The sequence below is a fragment of the Oncorhynchus clarkii genome, chromosome 12, assembly GCF_045791955.1.
Source record: "Oncorhynchus clarkii lewisi isolate Uvic-CL-2024 chromosome 12, UVic_Ocla_1.0, whole genome shotgun sequence".
Taxonomy (NCBI): domain Eukaryota; kingdom Metazoa; phylum Chordata; class Actinopteri; order Salmoniformes; family Salmonidae; genus Oncorhynchus; species Oncorhynchus clarkii.
In genome coordinates this window covers 59758291-59786245 of record NC_092158.1, presented here as the reverse complement: position 1 = coordinate 59786245, position 27955 = coordinate 59758291, and the positions used below count along the sequence as shown (strand labels likewise).

The 27955-nt window shown below is 40.5% G+C and overlaps 1 pseudogene; it reads right to left on the bottom strand.

Annotated features, from left to right (window-relative positions):
* On the bottom strand, positions 1 to 26268 carry LOC139422493 (BEN domain-containing protein 4-like; annotated as a pseudogene).
* Positions 26269 to 27955: the final 1687 nt, after the last annotated feature.

Below are 27955 nucleotides of genomic sequence, written 5' to 3'. Positions count from 1 at the left end.
TTATAACATAATCTTGTAATTTCTCTCACATTCCCCCACGGACCGACCCTGGCGCGCATGACCCACCACATCACTGAATAGTTTGTTGATCTGTTCCTCGGAAGGCGACCACCAGTCAGGAGGCACAGTGCATTCGGATAAACTCTGAGGAGTAAAACAGAGACAAGTAAATATTTGTTAAGATGAGTTTTTATTTTTTTTATTTTTTAATGAATAATCAACAATGAAAACAATGAGATTTTGCAAACATCTGTTCACACATCTCTTTGGGAGTGTACATGTTGCTGTAGTAAACATACTGTACCTTTGTTAGCATACCAAGTTGCCCTTTAACCCTAAAAGCGTCCCAAGGGGTCAAAAATGTCAGAAATTCAAAACACTTTTTTATCCTTTTGAAATGTTAGGACTTTTTCAATAAACTTGTTGCCAACAAACTAGAAACATTTACCATAATTTCTGTTTTGATATGGAGGAATCTATCTTTGGATAATAGTCGTGTATACTAACCTTGTAACTCAAAATTATATATTTTATATTAGAGTTGTGTCTGATGTTCACACACATACAGTTGAAGTGGGAAGTTTACATACACCTTAGCCAACTACATTTAAACTCAGTTTTTCACAATTCCTGACATTTAATCCTAGTAAAAATTCCCTGTCTTAAGTCAGTTAGGATCACCACTTTATTTTAAAAATGTGAAATGTCACAATATTAGTAGAGAGCTTTCATTTCTTTCATCACAATCCCAGTGGGTCAGAAGTTTACATACACTCAATTAGTATTTGGTAGCATTGCCTTTAAATTGTTTAACTTGGGTCAAACGTTTTGGGTAGCCTTCCACAAGCTTCCCACAATAAGTGGGAATTTTGGCCCATTCCTCCTAACAGAGCTGGTGTAACTGAGTCAGGTTTGTAGGCCTCCTTGCACACGCTTTTTCAGTTTTGCCCACAAACTTTCTATATGATTGAGGTCAGGGCTTTGTGATGGCCACTCCAATACCTTGAATTTGTTGTCCTTAAGCCATTTTGCCACAACTGGAAGTACACTTGCGGTCATTGTCCATTTGGAAGACCCATTTATGACCAAGCTTTAACTTCCTGACTGATGTCTTGAGATGTTGCTTCAATATATCCACATACGTTTCCTACCTCATGATGCCATCTATTTTGTGAAGTGCACCAGTCCCTTCTGCAGCAAAGCACCCCCACAACATGATGCTGCCACTCCCGTGCTTCACGGTCGGGATGGTGTTCTTCGGCTTGCAAGCCTCCCCCTTTTTCCTCTAAACATAACGATGGTCATTATGGCCAAACAGTTCTATTTTTGTTTCATCAGACCAGAGGACATTTCTCCAAAATGTACGATCGTTGTCCCCATGTGCAGTTGCAAACCATAGTCTGGCTTTTTTATGCGGTTTTGGAGCTGTGGGTTCTTCCTTGTTGAGCGGCCTTTCAGGTTATGTCGATATAGGACTAGTTTTACTGTGGATATAGAGACTTTTGTACCTGTTTCCTCCAGCATCTCCACAAGGTCCTTTGCTTTTGTTCTGGGATTGATTTGCACTTTTCGCACCAAAGTACGTTTATCTCTAAGAGACAGAACGCGTCTCCTTCCTAAGCGTTATGACGGCTGAGTGGTCCCATGGTGTTTATACTTCCGTACTATTGTTTGTACAGATGAACGTGGTACCTTCAGGCGTTTGGAAATTGCTCCCAAGGATAAGCCAGACTTGTTGAGGTCTACAATTTTTTCCTGAGGTCTTGACTGATTTCTTTTGATTTTCCCATGATGTCAAGCAAAGATGCACTGAGTGAGTTTGATGGTAGGCCTTGAAACACATCCACAGGTACACCTCCAATTGACTCAAATTATCTCAATTAGCCTATCAGATGCTTCTAAAGCCATAACATCATTTTCTGGAATTTTACAAGCTGTTTCAAGGCACAGCAACTTAGTGTATTTAAACTTCTGACCCACTGGAATTGTGATACAGTGATTATAAGTGAAATAATCTGTCTGTAAACAATTGTTGGAAAAATGACTTGTGTCATGCACAAACTAGATGTCCTAACTGATTTGCCAAAACTATTGTTGAAAATGTTGTTTTAATGACTCCAACCTAAGTGTATTTAAACTTCCGACTTCAACTGTATTTGCCCTCTCTTTGACTACAATGTTCCCACCTGATCTTGCCTACCTTCCGGCTTTGTGGACAATGACTGCCATTGTTAGGGCGGAGACATGAGCATTTCGTCATTATATCCACAATCTCTGCCTAATATCGCCCATATTGGTGGCCTTCTTAGGTCGTATCGGTATGTCAGATTAGCTCAATCGCCAGTTTCTCCGCCTCTGAGTATCACAGAAACACCATTTTTTTTAAATGAATAACAGACAAATGTTCATAACAAGTGGCTATGGATGAAATTGATTTTAAGAAATCTGTTCAAAACATGAAAAATACAACATCAAATTTCACTAGAATTGTGTGATTTTATTTATGTGTACGTAAATAAATATTATGCTTATTTTGGCTAATTTAAACCATTTAATTGTGTAACAAAAGGTTAATAAAATAAAAAGTGTCACTGCTTAACAGACATTGTCTCTGCAATTATTACTAATTTGGGGTAAAAAACAACAACATCCTGTTGGCGCTTTTAGGGTTAATACAGATGTAGGACCTTAATCTGTTCACCTGTTGCAGTAGAACTTTCCTGCAGTGCATGACATTTTAAACTTGTACTATATTTGAGGTTTAAAAAGGCTTTTGAAGTTAGTAATTTCCACTTTGAAATTTCTGATTTGATTTTCCCTTATGAAAATTGTATGAACCCCTACAAAAATGTAGTCCACATAATAATTCACATTTCCTGTTGGTTCAGGATTATTTTCCTGCTGTAGCAAACTGGCTCAAATTAAGATCCTATATCTGTACCATGCCTGTTGCTTTAGTACACATCTCTTTAGTAGGATACATGTTGCTTTAGTACACCTCTTCAGTAGAAATAACACCAGTACCTCTGAGGCAGGTAACTTTGACAGGGTTTTGAGGGGCTGTCTCTCCGGTCCAGGCTCTCCTGAGTGAACCGAGAGCTTCCTTTTGCCCAAGCCGCACGAGTACTTGAGCTCATCCGTGGTGAAGACAGGCAGTCCTTCTTGGACGAGTTCACAGCCTCGTCCCACTGCTTGTTGGTGAAGAAGAGGGGGTAGTTCCCCAGGAGCTGTTTACTGCCCTGAGGAGGGGTACGGAGAACGGAAGAGGATGACAAGAGGCTAGTAAAGGGAGGACGGTGCATAATGTCTCGAATGGGTTGAACAGAATGGTATCAAACCATGTGTTTGATTCCATTCCATTTCTTATCCCATTTAAAGTGCCACCATCCAGTACTGGTGAGAATGGTACAACTTAGTTATGAGCTCTGAGTACGCTGCCATAGAGCCATCAGGTTAGGGTTCAATTCCATTTCAGTTCAGCTAATTGAGGAAGTCAACTGAAATGTATTATCAATTTTTTTCCTCGTTGAAAGGCAATGAAAGGAAAAGGAAAATTAGAATTGGATTACAGTTGACTTCCTGAATTGAATACATTTAAATGGAATTGACCCCAACCCTAATACCCTAACAGGGTAATGAAAAGTGCATTCATGCTTTCAAAGTGCAGACATTCACGCGTTAGAACAAGGTCGTTAACTTCATGCTCAATGTGTAATGGAGAACTATGATATTTTTCAATTTCTCAATTAAATCAATAGCATTATTTGTGTTACACATCTGATATATACAGTGCCTTGCGAAAGTATTCGGCCCCCTTGAACTTTGCGACCTTTTGCCACATTTCAGGCTTCAAACATAAAGATATAAAACTGTATTTTTTTGTGAAGAATCAACAACAAGTGGAACACAATCATGAAGTGGAATGACATTTATTGGATATTTCAAACTTTTTTAACAAATCAAAAACTGAAAAATTGGGCGTGCAAAATTATTCAGCCCCTTTACTTTCAGTGCAGCAAACTCTCTCCAGAAGTTCAGTGAGGATCTCTGAATGATCCAATGTTGACCTAAATGACTAATGATGATAAATACAATCCACCTGTGTGTAATCAAGTCTCCGTATAAATGCACCTGCACTGTGATAGTCTCAGAGGTCCGTTAAAAGCGCAGAGAGCATCATGAAGAACAAGGAACACACCAGGCAGGTCCGAGATACTGTTGTGAAGAAGTTTAAAGCCGGATTTGGATACAAAAAGATTTACCAAGCTTTAAACATTCCAAGGAGCACTGTGCAAGCGATAATATTGAAATGGAAGGAGTATCAGACCACTGCAAATCTACCAAGACCTGGCCGTCCCTCTAAACTTTCAGCTCATACAAGGAGAAGACTGATCAGAGATGCAGCCAAGAGGCCCATGATCACTCTGGATGAACTGCAGAGATCTACAGCTGAGGTGGGAGACTCTGTCCATAGGACAACAATCAGTCGTATATTGCACAAATCTGGCCTTTATGGAAGAGTGGCAAGAAGAAAGCCATTTCTTAAAGATATCCATAAAAAGTGTTGTTTAAAGTTTGCCACAAGCCACCTGGGAGACACACCAAACATGTGGAAGAAGGTGCTCTGGTCAGATGAAACCAAAATTGAACTTTTTGGCAACAATGCAAAACGTTATGTTTGGCGTAAAAGCAACACAGCTCATCACCCTGAACACACCATCCCCACTGTCAAACATGGTGGTGGCAGCATCATGGCTTGGGCCTGCTTTTCTTCAGCAGGGACAGGGAAGATGGTTAAAATTGATGGGAAGATGGATGGAGCCAAATACAGGACCATTCTGGAAGAAAACCTGATGGAGTCTGCAAAAGACCTGAGACTGGGACGGAGATTTGTCTTCCAACAAGACAATGATCCAAAACATAAAGCAAAATCTACAATGGAATGGTTCAAAAATAAACATATCCAGGTGTTAGAATGGCCAAGTCAAAGTCCAGACCTGAATTCAATCGAGAATCTGTGGAAAGAACTGAAAACTGCTGTTCACAAATGCTCTCCATCCAACCTCACTGAGCTCGAGCTGTTTTGCAAGGAGGAATGGGAAAAAAATTCAGTTCAGTCTCTCGATGTGCAAAACTGATAGAGACATACCCCAAGCGACTTACAGCTGTAATCGCAGCAAAAGGTGGCGCTACAAAGTATTAACTTAAGGGGGCTGAATAATTTTGCACGCCCAATTTTTCAGTTTTTGATTTGTTAAAAAAGTTTGAAATATCCAATAAATGTCGTTCCACTTCATGATTGTGTCCCACTTGTTGTTGATTCTTCACAAGAAAATACAGTTTTATATCTTTATGTTTGAAGCCTGAAATGTGGCAAAAGGTCGCAAAGTTCAAGGGGGCCGAATACTTTCGCAAGGCACTGTATATTTTCAAATAACGTAAAACGAGTGTGAAAAAGGCCATTCTTTAACATGGGGTGAGACATTGTTACTAATTTGTAAATAAAGCCAGTTTGTTATTTAGAATCATTTCTTTCTGTTTTTAGAGGGAGAGAAACCAAAAACCTACAGTCATCTCATGGGTCTCCCAGGTAAGGCCGGCACAGGTATTGAACCAGCATCTGTAACAACACAGCTTGTACTGCTATGCAGTGTCTTAAACCATTGCGCCACTCAGGCACTGTATAACATGAGTGGTCGGAAGAGGGCTACAGTACTACAGTAAGAGAAAAATAATCCTAACAAAATAAAATAATACAAATCTTAGTGTAACAACAGTTTTAGTAAGTAATACTGAAGTCGTGCACAATTATCAGTTCCTATTTAGGTTTCTGTCACCCATTCATTGTTAGTTAGAAACACAGTAGGACCCAAAAGCAAAATCAGTGCTCTAACTCCCCCCTTGCGCTGGTCTGGAGCAATGAAGTGGTGACGCAGGGTACCGTACTAAACCACAAATTACCTCAAAGTCGCACAGCATAATCGCAAAACTTTTAGTGGAGCAACCACTGTATGTTAAGCCTATTCCCTATAGTCACCTGGCACTACTTTGTAATGTCTGTACATTTAAATGTTATGTTCCTAATGTGTCCTTTTTTGTATCTCCCTACCAGACTACCACAGCCTTGTTATCCACATCCTATCTTCAAGGCCTTACAAGCCACAACTCCTAAGACATCCTTGGTAACCTTGCCACCGGCCTTACTAGCCCTACAAAATCACCATTACAAACCCTCCCCACTGTGTGTGTGATACTCCTAAACCTGGATTCCTGTGCAATCTCCTCATTTGCATTCTGACTGATGCTCCATGGTGGCAACAACAGTCCTGAACGTAGATTACTCTGTCATTTTCCTCTGCAGGGTTTTGTTTCTCCCTAACCCTAAAGCCTGTGGCAGTATGGGAGCAGTCCAATCAAAACCAGTCACCAGGTTTCTGGAATGTCAAAAACAACATTCTTCTGATGTTGCATAAATGCTAATTATTAGTTAATGTACTCTTATGTTTACAATGAGAAGCAAAACTACCAGCTCCATAAATTTATTTTTTCTTCATAATTCTCATGCTGAGAAAGCAACACAGGTGTTTAGGTGATATTTGATTAAGGCCAATTCCTTAAAGACAAAAACTACGGGGCTTTCACACCAAAGTGGTTTTATGCGGATTTTCTGAACTCCCCCTTAGTTTAGACTGGTGTGAACACTATTGGCACCTGGGAGCGCACTAAACAATGAACCGTGGTTTGCTAAAAAAAGGGTGGGGTTTGGTCTGATTCCATTCAGACCATGGTGCGGTTCGCTGCAGGTTTGAACGCAGTCTGGACCAAACACAAGAAAAGAACCAGAGATGGGCAGTATTGCTGGTTTGACTGCCAGCATTTTATGAAATGCACACAGTACCATAACTTTCTCTGAAACATTGAGTAGCAGTGCATATGATGCAGATTAGGGAGCTATACTGGGGATACAGGCTACTGACTATAGCTTATTCATGTCTCAGAGCGGCTATTACTCTGTTTCCTCACGCATGTTGGAAGACCAAAAAAAAGTAATACGAAGTTTGGGACAAGATATGCTTCTTGAGAATCATAGATAGATTTAAGCATTTTTCTCCAATAAACAAAGGACACATGGTTTTGTTTAGGCATTTTAGTTAGTTTGACATTTGGCAATGTGAAACCAACTAGCCCAAATGACAAAAATACAATGTCACAAATAACTGAACTCTGATTCAAACTATAGCGCAGAACAGTAAATAATTGAGGGGTCATTAAGTTACATAAAACACATCTTGAAAACACAAACCTCATATGTTGTCTGTTCTTCTTCCTGTAGAGAGAGAGAGAGAGAGCGCTATTTAGATATAGAAATTCACCCTGGTGTCTTATTTTGCATTTGTTATGTAACATCTATAATATACACATTATGACCACTGAAACATACAGTATCAAACAGTAGAGTACAGTATCTGACAGAACTGGAACAGACCAAGAGTATTTATTTTTATAAAAACATGTGTTTTCTGACAAACTGCTTGCTTACCTCGGTTTGTTGCTCCTGTGACATGGGCTGTATAAACTGGTTATGGTGCTGGAGAACAGTCTTGAAGAAGTCCAGCACAGTCTGGCAGGGAGCTGGAAGGAGATCAAGGGCTTCATTTATAAAACCCAATAAAAATATTTCATTGTAAATTGTGCGTCTGACAAAAGTCACAGCAACAATGTGATTTACTTAATCTTGACATGAAAAGTAATGTACAACACCACATTGTGTTGGTGCTGTGTCATTATTGTGTAATTATTAGCCACATGTATGCTGAGTCACAGGGTAAAAGCCCAAATCCATTGAGTGTTTTGTCTTGGGCAGCAAATTGAGCACATTGTCTCACTTAAGTTAAGACTGACGTGGTGCTTATTTCGTATCCACATACCAAGTCACCATCTCACATGAATCTGCATAAATTGTAGAAATTGCCATTACTGTGCTCTATTATCCCGAAAGCCCCGTACTGTACCTGGTATGTTGTCCAGCTTGTTGCGCAGCTCTTCATTCTCCTTCTGCAGACACAGCATCTCCTGCTCCAGCTCCACACAGCGAGGGCAGCAGCTCTCCTCTTCCTCCTCCGGCAGGGTGGACGAGGGGTGGCCATAGGACTCCGAAGGGGCTGGGGAGCTCCAGCCCCCAAGGTTATTGCTGGGTGACACCCTAAACTCGGCCGATGGGACTCGCTCTCCCTCGAGGCCCAGGTCCGGGTGGGGCTGCTGGGGCCCGGTGAACAGGTAGCTCTGGAGGGACTTTGTGAAGATGGCTATGTTTGTTTTTGGCTCCAGTGACTGTGCTGTGCTTCATCATCAGGATCAACGGTGGAGCTCTCCCTGGGCTGTGGCTTGCCCAGGTTGGGGCAGTGACCCACTTGACCCGCGTCTGGCTTTGACTCCCCCCCAGGCCTAGAGAGGCAGCTTTCCTCCTGCTTGATGTGGGAGGTAACGGAGGAGGGCAGAGGATCTTGGGGCTCCACGAACCGGCCATCGTTGAGGAGAGTGAGTACACGGCTACACTCCTGTGCGAAAGCATCCAAGATGAGACGGTTTTCTAGAAGCAGAGGAGTCAAGACACAATGATAGCCAAGGCATTCAATATGACATTCAAGTCAATCAGTATATTTTGGCATCAACTTTTTGAGCACATTTCTACATTTCCACTGTCCTGAATTACTTGTCCTGATTTACTTGTCCTGAATTACTTGTCCTGTTTCACTTGGCATTGAATTGATGGATCAAAAAACTAAGATCAGCATCGACTAGATCGGTTGTTTATCATACTACTGTAGGATTGCTTGAGTTTTATCCCTTTCTCAGGCACCTCTACTTGACTCTCAGATTCTGTATAAAGGTGTCACAGTGCAACATCCTGTTGAAGCCTGTCTGTTTCCGGCCGTGGGGGGCATCGTTACTAAATGGTTCTGTCAACCATTTGAGCTGTGCTACACTGGTTTCTGCATCGCTGCTCTGGCTTCCTCATCACCCACGTTCTCCCACTCTCTATCTGGCTTTTCCTCTTTCAAATGTTCTACCATCTTTTACAATAGTACAGGGTCCCTCTATTCAATTGCACTCTTGTAAAGGAAGATGAGTCAGACCTCAATGTCTAGGCCTGTACTTGTCTATTTCTTGCCATTGCTGCCTCTGGTTCCTATTTGCGGCTTAAAGGCCTAATGCAGTCAAAAACATATATTTTTTTCTGTGTTTTATATATATTTCCACACTATGCGGTTGGAATTAGTTGATAGACCAATAAGAAAGTTCCAAACCTCTATGCCAATAACAGTTAGTTTTCAATGTTCTCCTCTCCCCTCAGACCACTCCCTGACGGTCCTAGAGAAATTGTTGCTTGACAAAATAGGTCTTGCTAAGAAGATATTTGTTGTTTCTTTTTTATTTGAAAATACTGGGGCCATACTTGAGAACATAAGCAAGCATTGAAAGTCCAATGGGTTCTCATGCACAAAATGCCAATGAAAAGTGTAGATTAAAATTCATGTGAGAGAACGCTAAATTGTAGCTGGTCTCATCAGATAACATGGCACACGTTAGCCCTATGCTAACCTCAACAGATGGTACTGATTATATCCAGGCACAACTTCTTCATTGGCCTATAAAAGATCTTCGACTTCATATCTACCAACCAATGGCATTTCTTAAAATAGGTCAATCCCAAGGTTTTTTGTTTATTAGTTTCACACGCATCCATGTGCTTTTATGGGGAAAAATACGTTTCTTGTATATTGTAAAAAAAAAAAAAGAAAAGAAAAGTAGGACCTTATAGATTTGGCAAATAGCAGTCAGGCTATCATTGTCAACCTTGCTTCTCAGTGGCACACACTGCTAAAGCAGATGACTCACAGCTGATACTGCACTTTAACCTTTTAACACAAACTTTTTTTTTTCTTCTTTTTTTTGGTTGCCTACCTCCCTTATCTCACCTCATTTGCTCACATTGTATATAGACTTATTTTTCTACTGTATTATTGACTGTATGTTTGTTTTACTCCATGTGTAACTCTGTGATGTTGTATGTGTCGAACTGCTTTGCTTTATCTTGGCCAGGTCACAATTGTAAATGAGAACTTGTTCTCAACTAGCCTACCTGATTAAATAAAGGTGAAAAATAAATACAAATAAAGGGTTCAAGTCTACCTGGCTACCCGGATTATTTCTTGCTAAGAAGCTATTTTTATTCCTTTTTCACCATTTTAATTGAAAGCAATCACTTACTTGTTACCCAGAAATGATTTGATATTGAGATAAAAACGGCTACATTGGACCTTTTTAGTGTTGGGTTGCTGTTGAGAACTTTTGACAAATGCATTTGATTTTATGTAAGCTGATGTCCTCCCCCTCCTCCTCCTGAGGTTTGTAAGAATATTTTAAAGATAAGCACAACGCAGAGGATGAGAGGACTAGCATAAACGATCAATGGAAATAATGTTTTTTCTGTAATATCAATGGGTCAGAGACATGGGAGGAATTTCAGTCCGGGACTCATAGCTACATGGCAAGTTCTCATTGGACCAAATTGTTTATGCATTGAATCTGAAATAGGATACTTGTTATTTGGCTATTGGTCCAGTTTTATTGCAAGGAATTGTAATTGGTCATCCACAGGCTAGGGCTGGGTTATAAAACTACATCCTGTCCCTTTGTTCTGTGGAGAGAATCATTGAGGACAGGGGAGCATGAACATCTACCTCACCGCATGATGTGTTATCTTTGAATTTACCTATTTTCCTACCCCTTGCTTTGGGGTCTGTGTTATTGAAGAATGACATCAACTGCTAACATTTGGTGCCGTGACCCGGGTAAATTGGTCTGAACAACAACAAGAAAAAACAAATCAAATCTGTTGATCCAGAAGGAAGAGAGAAGGCTGAGCGCAATCCACTTTGGGAGTCAACTCTTAATCTCCTAATTGATGGCAGAAGTGCTGGGTGAGTGTAGACCCAATATCATTTTAAAAGAACCAAATCAGGGTAAAATTTGTGCATGCAATGAGTGATATGTATCTGTGATGTATAAGGTTCAAGTCCATTGTTCTCTATTATAGGGATTTAAGTCCTCTATTAAAAGGTTAGAGTCCTTTCTTTTTGTGAAACCTTCTTGTTGCATAGAAGGGAGTTGCTAATTGAGTAGCAATCTTTACACATGTGGTTAATGTATGCCTTCAACAAGCTTTTTGAAGTGAACATACATTTTTATTGGTAACCAGGCTCTACATAAACAATTTGTGTTCTAGAAGAGGTTTGAGTCCTCAAAAGGGATATATTTTGGGGTTAAATAAATATATAAATATATAAACATAGAAATATATATTATATACAACTTTTTAGTTAATATAATGCCATTGTTAAGTGGGAAAATCACTCTGGAAAAGGGTGGAACAGCTCCTCCGGTTGTGAGCATGAAAGATATTTAAAATTCACTGTCTAGTGATATGAAGAACCATTTCAAAGTATAGGCAAGAGATAATAAAGAAATATTGTCATTGTTGACAAAGGTGGAATATGGAATCTGTCTGACATACAAAAAGCTTGGGGAAAAATACAGAGAATGTCTAATTCCTTGACAAAGACTCTTTGTCTTTAACTGTTTTAGCCGAAGTAAGAAAATGGGATGAGAAATTATCTCTAGAGAATAAAAGGTAGTAAAGACAAACCTTCAGTGACAGTAATTACACATACAGTGGGGCAAAAAACTATTTAGTCAGCCATCAATTGTGCAAGTTCTCCCTTCTTCACAAGGTTTTCACACACTGTTGCTGGTATTTTGGCCCATTCCTCCATGCAGATCTCCTCTAGAACAGTGATGTTTCGGGGCTGTTGCTGGGCAACACAGACTTTCACTCCCTCCAAAGATTTTTTATGGGCTTGAGATCTGGAGACTGGCTTAGGCCACTCCAGGACCTTGAAATGCTTCTTACGAAACTCTGTTCCGAAAACACTCGACGACCAGTTCTTATAGCCTTTAGCCGTACCCTTATCCTACTCCTCCTCTGTTCCCCTGGTGATGTAGAGGTTAACCCAGGCCCTGCAGCCGCTAGCTCTACTCCCATTCCCCAGGCGCTCTAATTTGTTGACTTCTGTAACAGTAAAAGTCTTGGTTTCATGCACGGTAACATTAGAAGCCTCCTCCCTAAATTTGTTATATTCACTGCTTTAACACACTCCGCCAACCCGGATGTCCTAGCCGTGTCTGAATCCTGGCTTAGGAAGGCCACCAAAAATCCTGAAATTTCCATCCTTAACTATAACATTTTCCAACAAGATAGAACTGCCAAATGGGCCGGAGTTAGCCTGCAGAGTCCTGTCATACTACTCAGATCTGTGCCCAAACAATTCGAGCTTCTACTTTTAAAAATCCCCCTTACCAGAAACAAGTCTCTCACCGTTGCCACTTGTTATAGATCCCCGGCTGTGCCCTAGACACCATATGTGAATTGATTGCCCCCTATCAATCTTCAGAATTCGTACTGTTAGGTGACCTAAACTGGGACATGCTTTTAACACCCCGGCCGTCCTACAATCTAAGCTAGATGCCCTCAATCTCACACATACTATCAAGGAACCTACAATGTACAACCCTAAATCCATAACAATGGGCACCCTCTTAGATATCATCCTGACCAACTTGCTCTCTAAATACACCTCTGCTGTCTTCAACCAGGATCTCAGTGATCATTGCCTCATTGCCCGCGTGCGTAAAGGGTCCGCAGTCCCTAAAACACTTCAGCAAGCAGGCCTTTCTAATCGACCTGCCCGGGTACCCTGGAAGGATATTGACCTCATCCCATCAGTAGAGGATGCCTGGTTGCTCTTTAAAATACATTTCCTCACCATCTTAAATAAGCATGCCCCATTCAAAAAATGTCGAACTAAGAACAGATTGGTTCCCCCCAGACATGACTGCCCTTGAAGAGCATTGAAACACCCTGTGGTGTTCTACATTAGAGCGGCAGGTAGCCTAGTGGTTAGAGAGTTGGATTTGTAACCGAAAGTTTGCAAGATCGAATCCTGAGATGACAAGGTAAAAAACTGTTGTTCTGTCCCTGAACAAGGCAGGCCTAGTTAAATAAATTGAATAGCCATTGCGATATGCAACTTTTCAGGGAAGTCAGGAACCAATATACTCAGTCAGTTAGGAAAGCTAAGGTTAGCTTTTTCAAACAGAAATTTGCATCCTGTAGCACTAATTCCAAAAGGTTTTGGGACACTGTAAAGTCCATGGAGAATAAGAGCACCTCCTCCCAGCTGCCTACTGCACCGAGGATAGGAAACATTGTAACTACCGATATATCTAAGATAATCGATAATTTCAATAAGCAATTTTCTATGGCTGGCCATGCCTTACACCTGGCTACCCCTACCCGGGCCAACATCTCAGCACCCCCTGCAGCAACTTGCCCAAGCCCCCCCCCCCCCCCCCCCGCTTCTCCTACACCCAAATCTAGACAGCTGATGTTCTGAAAGAGCTGCAATCTGGATCCCTACAAATCAGCTGGGCTAGACAATCTGGACCCTCTCTTTCTAAAATTATCTGCCGAAATTGGTGAAACCCCTATTACTAGCCTATTCAACCTCTCTTTTGCATCGTCTGAGATCCCCAAAGATTGGAAAGCTGCCACAGTCATCCCCCTCTTCAAAGGGGGAGACACTCTAGACCCAAACTGTTATAGACCTATATCCATCCTGCCCTGCCTTTCTAAAATCTTTGAAAGCCAAGTTAACAAACAGATCACTTCAAATCTCACCGTACCTTCTCCACTATGCCATCTGAGCTGGTCATGGGTAGACCTCAGCCACGCTCAAGGTCTTAAACGATATCATAACCGCCATCGATAAAAGACAGTACTGTGCTGCCGTCTTCATCGACCTTGCCAAGGCTTTCGACTCTGTCAATCACTGCATTCTTATCGGCAGACTCAATAGCCTTAGCTTCTCAAATGACTGCCTCAATTCTCGGGCCGACTCTCTTCTCTGTATATATCAATGATGTTGCTCCTGCTGCTGGTGATTCACTGATCCACCTCTATGCAGACGGCACTATTCTGTATACATATGGCCCTTCTTTGGACACCTCCAAATGAGATTCAATGCCATACAACACTCCTTCCGTGGCCTCCAACTGCTTTTAAATGCAAGTAAAACTAAGTGCATGCTCTTCAACCGATTGCTGCCCGCACTCTTTCGCCCGACTAGCATCACTACTCTGGACGGTTCTGACTTATATGTGGACAACTACAAATACCTAAGTGTCTGGTTAGACTGTAAACATTCCTTCCAGACTCACATTAAGCATCTCCAATCCAAAATTAAATCTAGAATCGGCTTCCTATTTCGAAACAAAGCCTCCTTCACTCATACTGCTAAACATATCCTCGTAAAACTGACTATGCAACATATCCTTGACTTGGGTGATGTCATTTACAAAATAGCCTCCAACACTCTACTCAGCAAACTGGATGTAGTCTATCACAGTGTCATCCGTTTTGTCACCAAAGCCCTATATACTACCCACCACTGCGAACTGTATCCTCTCGTTGGCTGGCCCTCACTACATATTCGTCGCCAAACCCACTGGCTCCAGGTCATCTAAGTCTATGCTAGGTAAAGCCCCGCCTCAACTCAGCTCAGTGGTCACCATAGCAACACCCACCCGTAGCACTCGCTCCAGCAGGTATATTTCACTGGTCATCCCCAAAGCCAACACTTCCTTTGTCCACCTTTCCTTCCACTTCTCTGCTGCCAATGACTGGAATGAATTGCAAAAATCACTGAAGCTGGAGTCTTATTTCCCCCTCTAAATTTAAGCATCAGCTGTCAGAGCAGCTTACCAATTACTGTACCTGTACACAGCCAATCTGTAAATATCACACCCAACTACCTCATCCCTATATTGTTACTTATCCACTTGCTCTTTTGCACCCCAGTATCTCTACTTGCACATCATCATCTGCACATCTATCACTCCAGTGTTAATGCTAAATTGTAATTATTTCGCCTCTATTGTCTTACCTCCCTACTATTCTACATTTGCACACACTGTACATTTTTCTATTGTGTTATTGACTGTACATTTGTTGTGTAACTCTGCGTTGTTTTTGTCGCACTGCTTTGCTTTATCTTGGCCAGGTTGCAGTTGTAAATGAGAACTTGTTCTCAACTGGCCTACCTGGTTAAATAAAGGTTAAAAAAAAATAATATAAGGGATTTGGGATGCAGAACAAGGTTCCTATCAGGGTTGGGGTCAATTCCATTTGAATTGCATTCAGTTCAGGAAGTACACTGAAATTCACTGTTTTGGAATTAGGTTTACTTTCTGAATCGACTGGAATGGAAATTACCCTTACCCTGGTTCCTATAGAAATATATAATTTTGTATTTTCTATGCCTACTCTTTATTTGAGAAACCAGTCTGCCTGCTTTTGCTCAAAAGCAGTGGCAATCTTTACTAATGACATGCCAATGACCTATGGCCAATGACTCAACACTATTGTTAAGGGAATTTTTATCAATGATGACTAATTATGTATACATTTCAATCAGGACTGACTAGTCCAAATGCTGTTATGTACGTTACATATATGAATTTTCTCTCTTGCTCCCATTCCCAATTGTATATAATATAGTCAGGAGTTTAGAACAGTGCCTTGGTACAAATGAATGAACTATCTCCAGATTGCAGGGACGGACTATCTCCAGACTGTCTAGAATGCTGATTTATACTGACTGACCTTGGCTTCAGGCGAGGAGGGAAGGCTTGAGAACTATAGGGCCTCTCTACTAGTGTCATGAAGAGATAGAACATTTAGAAAACGCTGACGTCATTTTCAGTTTATAACCTGTGGAAAAATGTGTATGTACCAGTACTCTCTTGAATTAAACGCTGTTACCTGACTTTTAAGACCGGGGCTCTGTCCATTTCTTATAAAAAATATTGGGTCTTACAATCCCATAGAATGCATTGACAGAGTAATTAATTCTGATTGGGAAATAATACAGAGGAATTTAGAATTCCTCTAACAACTATACACGTCAACTACCACAGCGACTGAAATGACTGCAACACTTAACAATGAGCTGCAGTGATTTTCAGAATGGGTGGCAAGGAATAAGTTAGTCCTAAATTTTTCTAAAACTAAAAGCACTGTATTTGGGACAATTCATTCCTCAACTAAATCTTGTAATGAATAATGTGGAAATTGAGCAAGTTAAGGTGACTAAACTGCTTGGAGTAACCCTGGATTGAAACTGTCACGGTAAAAACATGTCAGAACTGACATTAGAGGTTTGCTGAACAGACCTAAGATTGCATTACCTTGTCAGTTGTTTGACAGTATTGTTATTACTGATATATATTTGTGTTTGTCAATTCAGAACTTTATCAACTAGGGATGCACGATATATCGGTGAACATATATGAATTGGACGATATTCGCTAAAAATGCCAACATCGGTATAGGTAAATTTGCAAAACCAATGTCAAAGCTGAAGTGTATACCTATTTAACGTATACATATGATGTAATGACGCCACGTAAAATTTGTCGCTACACGTGCACACAGCATTCATAACTTAGCCCACAATGTCTGCTGTGTGGATCGAGCAGTCAACAAGTCGAGCAGTCATTTGAAACAGTAAGAATTTCAGAGAGACAACTCAAAAGCGAAATCCATTAAAGCTAAGATAATGGAATTCATTGCCCTTGACAATCAACCGGTCTCTGTCGTGGGTGATGTTGGTTGTCACTGACTGGTCGAGCACTGGTACACACTACCAAGTGTGCTATTTTTCAGATGCTGCCCTACCGGAGTTACACAGTAATAGCGTCACTGCTATTAGATTCACGACATTCATACTATGGAACGCCATTTGGGTCTTTGCGTGTCTAAAAAGATACAGTAGCACTGTCAAAGATGTACAAAAAAGTCTGCAAACACCGGCCATGAACGATGTGTTTTCAATACCGCGTTGGTAATAAACCATAATTTGTTCAACCGCAACTTCTTGGGTAGCTAGCTTTAGCTTGGTACCTAGCTAGCACCAATACAACCTGCCTGAAAACAATGACTAGTAGAAACTGCAGTTCTTTTCATTATTCTTAGCAATGATTTATGAATCCTTGTGAGTAAGTATTAGCTGGGTTGCCACTTGTTGCTTGCCTATTGAAATTGAACATAATTTCATGAAAATAAATAGCTAGCCAGCTACTTAACCCTGTTGCCCAAAGCTAACGTTATAAGGAGCCAGCTAGCTTCATCTAGCTAGTGAGCCGTGACCGGATCAGGTTCTGTGTTGTGAAGCTAGCCACAATAATGATTAGGCACAATAGTGGAATTTGCGGTTTGCCTTCAAAATAAAAGTATGTCATTGACAGTGATGCAAATGAATACAAATAGTAGAATTATGCCATACTTTTAATTTGAAGGCTGACTGCAAAGTTCACTGTTGTGGCTAACCCTTATTATGGCTAGCTTCACATAGATGGGTCCGACCACCATTAACAAAATAAGAACTGTCTTACAAATGAGGGTTATTTTAGATGATGACACCTATATATATAGCTATATAGTTAGCTAACTACCTTTAGCTACTGAAACAGATTAGGTCGTTTTGCTATGTTTTGGGGGAAGAACACTGTTTGCATCCATGAGCTAGCTAGCTTTTAAAAAATTACCAGCACTGTAGGTGCGTGAGACAACTTTACCAGCAACGTAGCATACGTATCGATGAATCATTGTGACATATGAAATACGAGTGATAGTGTAATCAATGTGTAATAACTACGTAAAAAAATGTTTATTTTTTATTTTTTTATTTTATTTATTATTCATAATACAAAAATCAACTTACATTGCTACATCAAACATGTCTAGCATACCAAACTCAGGTATTAACAATGCTCAAACATACAAAAAATATAAAATACAAAAAAAGAAACAATTTAAGTGCAATTATATTCACTCTGAAAATATTTTATTATAATGATTCATGAAGATGTTATTATTTTTGTTATTCACTAGGGTTAGTGTTTTAATAAGGTAATTAAATTCAATCAGAAAAATTGGAAGTTTTGGTATAGCATTTTGAAATTTTTGTTTGTGTATAAAGTATTTGGCAACAAGAATAAAAAAAATAACAATCATTTCAGTGGTTTTGTTATCATTGCAATAGTAACATATTATATATTTTATGTTAAAATTATAGGCAGTGTTCATAATGGTAAATAAGTACTTTGCAAGGTTTTCCCAAAATTCGGACACAAATTTACATTCAAAGAACAAGTGAGACAGAGCCTCACCTTCTTTTTCACAGAAAACGCAGATATCATCAATAGCCACAAATGTGGACATCATAGAATTACATGGATATATCTTATGCAAAATGTTGAAGTGCACTTCCTTAACTTTGTTTGGTATACAGTATTCGTAAGGTCTTAACCATGCATTTTTCCAGACAATGTCAGGAATAAGCATGTTCCAGAAAAACTTTCCTCTCGGTGTAAGTTGGTTTTGTGAATGAAGAATTTGTCTTATATATTTATTACAACAAGATTTCTCAAGTAAGCCCACGCCTTCCAATCTGAGTTCTGGATAAACTTTGTGATCATTCCCAAAATTAAGATGACTTTTCATAAGTGTAGTTACACCACTGGGAACGGCTTTGATCACAGAAATAAACTCTCTGAAAGGTATTGGAAACTCTTTCAATGTTATAAATTGTTCATATGTGAGAATATTACCCTTGTTGTTGAAAATATCAAGGAAAAATATCAAGGACAAAGTCAATATTCCTCTCATGCCAGCTGGGGTAGAACAATGACTTATTCCTTACAGTTATGTCTGAATTATTCCACAAAAGAGATTTATGAGGGGAAAAATTGTGCAGGAAACATATTTTCCAGGCCAGTAAAGCTTGTTGGTGAAACCTAGCCAATTTAGCAGGTAATCTTTCAGGAATATAATTACATTTCAGTAAAAATTGAAGACCTTCCAATTTATTAAACACATTATTTGGAATTAAATACCATATTGAATCAGTATCGAGCAAACAAAACACATTTTTTCAACCAGTTTATCTTGAAAGTCTTTGTCAACAAAGTCCAACACTTCTAGACCGCCTTCAGCTCTTTGGCTCATTTACGTAAAAAATGTATGACCACGTAAAATTATTATGTGACGTGCAGTCATATTCAGGTCCTAATTGGTCAACAAGCTTAATTGACACGTCAAATAATGTTATTTGATACATCAAATAGTGTTAAATATTTTTTGACATGCAAAGACCCAAACGCCGTTCCATAGCAAAGACTCAAACGTTCTATAGAAGTCCCGATTGAGAATGAAACGACTGAACAAATGAACAACGAAACAGCACAGCAAGTACAGTTGATGTCAGAAGTTTACATACACTTAGGTTGGAGTCATTAAAACTCATTTTCAACTACTCCACCAAGTTCTTGTTAACAAACTATAGTTTTGGCAAGTTGGTTAAGACATCTACTTTGTGCATGACACAAGTCATTTTTCCAACAATTGTTACAGACAGATTATTTCACTTATATTTCACTGTATCACAATTCCAGTGGGTCAGAAGTTTACATACACTAAGTTGACTGTGCCTTTAAATAGCTTGGAAAATTCCAGAAAATTATGTTATGGCTTTAGAAGCTTCTGGTAGGCTAATTTACACAATTTGTGTAAATTCGAGGTGTACCTGTGGATGTATTTCAAGGCCTACCTTCAAACTCAGTTCCTCTTTGCATGACATCATGGGAAAATCAAAATAAATCAGCCAAGACCTCAGAAAAATAATTGTAGACCTCCACAAGTCTGGTTCATCCTTGGGAGCAATTTCCAAATGCCTGAAGGTACACGTTCATCTGTACAAACAATAGTATGCAAGTATAAACACCATGGGACCACACAGCCATCATGCCGCTCAGGAAGGAGACGTGTTCTGTCTCCTAGAGATTAATGTACTTTTGTGCGAAAAGTGCAAATCAATCCCAGAACAACCACAAGCCACTGCTCCAAAACCGCCATAAAAAAAGCCAGACTACGGTTTGCAACTGCACATGGGTACAAAGATCGCACTTTCTGAAGAAATGTCCTCTGGTCTGATGAAAAAAAAATAGAACTGTTTGGTCATAATGACCATTGTTGTGTTTGGAGGAAAATGGGGGACCGTGAAGCACAGTGGGGTGGCATGTTGTGGGGGTGCTTTGCTGCAGGAAGGACTGGTGCACTTCACAAAATAGATGGCATCATTAGGAAGGAAAATTAAGTGGATATATTGAAGCAACATCTTAAGACATCAGTCAGGAAGTTAAAGCTTGGTCGCAAACGGTTCTTCCAAATGGACAATGACCCCAAGCACACTTCCAAAGTTGTAGCAAAATGGTTTAAGGACAACTTAAGGACAACAAAGTCCAGCCCTGACCTCAATCCAATTGAAAATGTGTGGGCAAAACTGAAAAAGCATGTGCGAGCAAGGAGGCCTACAAACCGGACTCAGTTACACCAGCTTTGTCAGGAGGAAGTGGTCAAAATTCACCCAACTAATTGTGGGAAGCTTGTGGAAGGCTACCCAAAACGTTTGACCCAAGTTAAATAATGCTACCAGATACTAATTGAGTGTATGTAAACTTCTGAACCACTGGGAATGTGATGAAAGAAATAAAAGCTGAAATAAATCATTCTCTCTACCATTATTCTGATATTTCACATTCTTAAAATAAAGTGGTGATCCTAACTAACCTAAGACAGGGAATTTTTACTAGGATTAAATGTTAAGAATTGTGAAAAACTGTGTTTAAATGTATTTGACTAAGGTGTATGTAAACTTCTGACTTCAACTGTAAGTGAAAGAAATAGGTTATGATTTACTGGTAATGGGGACATAAGTAATAGAGGTCGACCGATTAATCAGAATGGCCGATTAATTAGGGCCGATTTCAAGTTTTCATAACAATCGGAAATCGGTATTTTTGGACACCGATTTAGCCGTTTAAATTTTTTTTTTTAAAGTACACCTTTATTTAATCTTTATTTAACTAGGCAAGTCAGTTAACACATTCTTATTTTCAATGATGACTGCCTCGTTCAGGGGCAGAACGACAGATTTTCACCTTGTCAGCACGGGGGATCCAATCTTGCAACCTTACAGTTAACTAGTCCAACGCTATAACCACCTGCCTCTCGTTGCACTCCACAAGGACTGCCTGTTATGCGAATGCAGTAAGACAAGGTAAGTTGCTAGCTAGCATTAAACTTATAAAAACCAATCAATCAATCAATCAGAATCACTAGTTAACTACACATGGTTGATGATATTACTAGTTTATCTAGCGTGTCCTGCGTTGCATATAATCTGACTGAGCATTCAATCATACAAGTATCTGACTGAGCGGTGGTAGGCAGCAGCAGGCTCGTAAGCATTCATTCAAACAGCACTTTCGTGCGTTTTGCCAGCAGCTCTTCGTTGTGTGTCAAGCATTGCGCTGCTTATGACTTCAAGCCTATCAACTCCCGAGATGACGCTGGTGTAACCGATGTGAAATGGCTAGCTAGTTAGCGGGGTGCGCGTTAATAGCGTTTCAAACGCCACTCGCTCTGAGACTTGGAGTGGTTGTTTCCCTTGCTCTGCATGGGTAACGCTTCTTCGAGGGTGGCTGTTGTCGTTGTGTTCCTGGTTCGAGCCCAGGGAGCAGCGAGGAGAGGAACGGAAGCTATACTGTTACACTGGCAATACTAAAGTGCCTATAAGAACATCCAATAGTCAAAGGTTAATGAAATACAAATGGCATAGAGTGAAATAGTCCTATAATTCCTATAATAACTACAACCTAAAACTTCTTACCTGGGAATATTGAAGACTCATGTTAAAAGGAACTACCAGCTTTCATATGTTCTCATGTTCTGAGCAAGGAATTTAAACGTTAGCTTTCTTACATGGCACATATTGCACTTTTACTTTCTTCTCCAACACTTTTGTTTTGCATTATTTAAACCAAATTGAACATGTTTCATTATTTATTTGAGGCTAAATTGATTTTATTGATGTATTATATTAAGTTAAAATAAGTGTTCATTCAGTATTGTTGTAATTGTCATTATTACAAATACATTTTAAAAAATGGCCGATTAATCGGTATTGGCTTTTTTAAAATGTTAAATCCTCCAATAATCGGTATCGGCGTCGAAAAATCATAGTCGGTTGACCTCTAATACCTAAATGCAAACAAGATAACTTTTTAGTATGTGTGTGTGTGTGTGTGTGTGTGTGCGTGTGTGTGTGTGTGTGTGTGTGTGTTTAACCTTTATTTAACCAGGCAAGTCAGTTAAGAACAAATTATTATTTACAATGACGGCCTATCCTGGCCAAACCCGGACCACGCTGGGCCAATTGTGTGCCACCCTATGGGACTCCCAAACACGGCCGGATGGGATACAGCCTGGATTTGATCCAGGGACTGTAGTGACGTCTTTTGCACTGAAATTCAGTGTCTCTAATTTAACTGTATTTTAAAGTTTAAAAGGCAACTTAAATCTTAAATTTCGGTTTTCGGTATCGCTTTTTTTTGCAAGGAAAATATCGCTATCGGACCAAAATGTCATATCGGTGCATCACTAGACACAACAGTAGCTATAAGATGGGGAGAAGTCTGTCCATAATAAAGTGCAGCTCTGCCTTCACATCACTATCAACAAGGTAGGTCCTACAAGGCCTAGTTTTGTAGCAACTGTTCAGTTGTATGGTCAGGTGCCACAAAGCGGGACATGCAATTGGCTCAGAACAGGGCCAGCCGGATGTACACAGAGCTCTAACAATGCATGTCAATCTCTCCTGCCTCAAAGCAGAGGAGAGATTGACTTCATCACTACTTGTATTTATGAGTGGTATTGACATGTTGAATGCACCGAGCTGTCTGTTTGAACTAATGGCACACAACTCGGACACCCATGCATACCCCACAAGAAATGGCACCAGAGGTCACTTCACATTCCCTAAGTCCAGAACAGACTATGGGAGGAGCACAGTACTACATAGAGCCATGACTACATGGAACTCCATTCCACATCAAGTAACTGATGCAAGTAGAATCAGATTTTTATTTATTTATAAAACACACCTTCTGGAACAGCGGGGACTGTGAAGAGACACAAACACAGGCACAGACACATGCATACACACACACAATGTCACGGATCTCTCCAGAACATTCATTACGCACACCTGGCCCCCATTCCCAGTGATTGGTAATTGTATATGTATGCCCTTGGTTTACCATTGTCCTGTCGATCATTGTTACAATGTCCATTGGTGCGTGTGAGTACCTGTGCTGTGTGTTTTGGGCTTTCCTGCCCTTGTGGATTGCGCAGATGATTACGGGTCTCCTGTGTGTTAATCATTGTGAGTGTGTTATTTATTCGAGGTACTCCTCACTCTTTTGTTTGTTTCAACCCTGTGTTTTTGTATAGTTTTGGTTTGGTCTTCGTCCTGCGCCTTTACACGGCACGCCGTAATTTGGGGCTTAATAAAAAAAACGATTACGCATTCCTGCACCTGTCTCCCGAATCATTCATACCGACGTGACACACGATAACATACGCATTATACACACGGATTTTGTGTTGTAGATATGTGGTAGTGGAGTAGTGGCCTGAGGGCACACAATTAATCTGTTACACAATTTTAAAAACATTACAATATATTCATAACTGCCTTAATTTTGCTGGACTCAAGAAAGAGTAGCTGCTGCCTTGGCAGCAAATACAAATATCCCCCCTTAAAGTCTGATAGGTCGTCTCGGCATATATTGATAATTTTGACAAAGACACCCACTGATAGCAAGACTAATGAACCTCACCAAAGCAAGCATCCGAGCAAGCAAAACAGCACCCTTCTGTCTTAATATGTGTCATGTCATATTATTTCTGGGCAGACAGCATCAGATACATGGGCTACAGATACTTAGACACGGGCGCTGTTTATACTTTTGTTTCTTTTCTTATCACTAGCATTTTGGGGAAGCATGGCTTCCCTTGGCAGCTGTGAACACACTCCACTTTGTAGGCTGAATTTCATGACACTTATTGGTGTTTGTAATGTCCCTTTCCATTCATGGTGGTGCACAGTGCACTGTTCAAATGCTTATTTTGGAGTAGACGAACCCTTTTTGAAGTGATTTGTTTGACAATCAGATGAAAGCATAATGATCGGTTGTGTTCAAGGCACATTAAAAGGTAATCCATTTTTACAGTTAAATGACATGTCTTCACTATAAAGCCCATAACAAAAAAAATTGTGCACGTGAATAGGTCTTGTGGAAAAAAAACAGAGCCCCCCCGAATGTCACGGTATAATTCGCACTCGAGATGGAATTTTAGAGTTAATTTATTGCTGTATGCTAATTGAATGCAAACACTACAGGGAGACTTTTGGAATTGATTTATGATTTATTTGAACAGGGGAATGTACCAAACCTAAGCTGAAGCATTTAATGTGTTGAACCGTCATAATTATATATATTATTAAAGTCCCCCTTGCATCTATTAAGGTTCATAATGCTCAAAAGCAGTGGCGTTTCTGAAGGAAAAAAAATACACAAAGCATAAAACACGAACACTGAAACAAACACACTTCAACAACTGCACAACTCTATCACTAATTTGTGCACACATGCATATAGTAGGCATAATCAATCATGACTGCTCATTCTCAGCAATGCATAATATCAATCACAGCAAATGATGGAGAAATGGGAGAGATTAATGGAGATATGAGAGAGATAGAATGGGATTTAAAGAGGCAGGGATTGCTTTCCGTTCTTAACCTTGGTAAATAAATTAGGCTACTCCTCTCTGCTCGACTGATAAAACAACAAATTAAACCATGATGTCTTGTGTCTATTTTATTATGGTATCTTCATAATTTTAGCCTATACACCGACAATAGGCCTACTTGTGGCAAATCAATAGAAAAAAAGTCAATCAAAAACGGTTGTAGGTCAACAAATGTATGTCCTAATAAGGTAAGGTCTGGATATGGCTAAATACTTATGGCATATTTCAAAACTCGTGTCTTATGGACACACTAATATTGAGTAATAACATTGGAAAGTTTTTAAATACTAAACTGAAAAAGGTATTTCTAACATTTATTTCATTCCATTTAAGTGCAGAGGCAATAGGCGTCATTATCTAGTCTAGTCCAACACCAAAATAAAGCCTTCACCTTTGCTCATATCACATTCTCAACCAGTTTTAAAACATACCTGAGCTTATCCTGTAAACGCAATCAGGTGATTCATGTTTGAGCGCCGCTCGTCCTGGCGTATAGGTGGGGTCCCGGTGCACCGTGGTGCCACCGCTGACGGTCTGCTGAAGGCAAAGTGATGCTGGGGCCACACTCCCCACCGTTGTCGAGGTAGATGTCGCGACTCTGCTGCTGGGCCTGTTATCGCATGGAAAGTTATGCTGCAGCTGGGATGTCGGGTTATGCTGGCTGCTGCTGCTGATGGTGTGGGTGGTTTGGTGGAGCTGCTGCCGCTGTTGCTGATGCTGAAGCGGATGATGGTGATTGAAATGAGTGTAGTTCTGTCCACCTCCGTCTCCCAGCAGCGGGATATCGACCATTGTGGGTTTGTGGAACCGCGCCTTCCCCGCCAACCGCCTGTTAGGGAAGGTTTTGAGGTTGCTGTCTGGACCCCGCTGCTGACCGTTTCAACACGCAGTGACACGTGCTCGCTCCTGGCGCGGTCTTGTGTGACATTCTGGTGATTGGTTATCTTTTTCATCATCACTGTTTCGTTGTCTGGCTCAGTTTACACTTCTCAGCACAATCACTTTTATTTACGCCCCGACCCTGTCTGGGGATTGGCGCTGTGGGTTGTCAGTAAAAAAAGAGTATGAAGTCATATTATTTTGGGGCAGATAGCATCAGATACATGGGCTACAGATACTTAGACACAGGGGCGCTGTTTGCCTCGATCAGATCCTGGCGCGTCCTTGTGTGACAGTCTAGTGACTGGTTATTCTTCCTCACTGTCTCGTTGTCTGGCTCAGATTTCCCCTCTTGGCACAATCACTTTTTTTACGCATCGCCCCTGTCTGGGGATTGGCACTGTGGCTTGTCAGTAAATTAGAACACCCTCTGAATACTAGGCTACAGTAGCTTAATATTTAGAGTGGGCTAATTCACTGACAGGCCACATCGCCAATCCCCAGACGGTGCCGCCGTATAAAAAAAGCGGTTGTGCAAAGAGGGAAACGCAGACGGGAACTGCACACCCTGCTGACAGTACACTGTCTCTAGCAGGTTAGGAGATCATTTTCGCTTACCCTAACTCTTTCGCTCACCCTAACTCTTTCCTGCTTTTGTTATATTTGAGTAGTCCGTTAAGAACAAATTCTTATTTCCAATGACCCCAACCAAACACTCACCTAACCCGGACAACGCTGGGCCAATTGTGCTTGTGATACAGCCTGGGATCGAACCTGGGCCTGTAGTGACACCTCTAGCACTGCAATGTAGCACCTTAGACCACTGAGCCACTCAGGATCACTCAGTTTCATAACATGCTATGTTTATTATCCTAACATGCTGCGTAATTTCTAACCTGGTCCAAGAAATGTAACTTCAGTATGGAAGCTACAGTGCCTTGCGAAAGTATTCGGCCCCCTTGAACTTTGCGACCTTTTGCCACATTTCAGGCTTCAAACATAAAGATATAAAACTGTATTTTTTTGTGAAGAATCAACAACAAGTGGGACACAATCATGAAGTGGAAGGACATTTATTGGTTATTTCAAACTTTTTTAACAAATCAAAAACTGAAAAATTGGGCGTGCAAAATTATTCAGCCCCTTTACTTTCAGTGCAGAAAACTCTCTCCAGAAGTTCAGTGAGGATCTCTGAATGATCCAATGTTGACCTAAATGACTAATGATGATAAATACAATCCACCTGTGTGTAATCAAGTCTCCGTATAAATGCACCTGCACTGTGATAGTCTCAGAGGTCCGTTAAAAGCGCAGAGAGCATCATGAAGAACAAGGAACACACCAGGCAGGTCCGAGATACTGCTGTGAAGAAGTGTAAAGCCGGATTTGGATACAAAAAGATTCCCCAAGCTTTAAACATCCCAAGGAGCACTGTGCAAGCGATAATATTGAAATGGAAGGAGTATCAGACTACTGCAAATCTACCAAGACCTGGCCGTCCCTCTAAACTTTCAGCTCATACAAGGAGAAGACTGATCAGAGATGCAGCCAAGAGGCCCATGATCACTCTGGATGAACTGCAGAGATCTACAGCTGAGGTGGGAGACTCTGTCCATAGGACAACAATCAGTCGTATATTGCACAAATCTGGCCTTTATGGAAGAGTGGCAAGAAGAAAGCCATTTCTTAAAGATATCCATAAAAAGTGTTGTTTAAAGTTTGCCACAAGCCACCTGGGAGACACACCAAACAATGTGGAAGAAGGTGCTCTGGTCAGATGAAACCAAAATGTAACTTTTTGGCAACAATGCAAAACGTTATGTTTGGCGTAAAAGCAACACAGCTGAACACACCATCCCCACTGTCAAACATGGTGGTGGCAGCATCATGGTTTGGGCCTGCTTTTCTTCAGCAGGGACAGGGAAAATGGTTAAAATTGATGGGAAGATGAATGGAGCCAAATACAGGACCATTCTGGAAGAAAACCTGATGGAGTCTGCAAAAGACCTGAGACTGGGACGGAGATTTGTCTTCCAACAAGACAATGATCCAAAACATAAAGCAAAATCTACAATGGAATGGTTCAAAAATAAACATATCCAGGTGTTAGAATGGCCAAGTCAAAGTCCAGACCTGAATCCAATCGAGAATCTGTGGAAAGAACTGAAAACTGCTGTT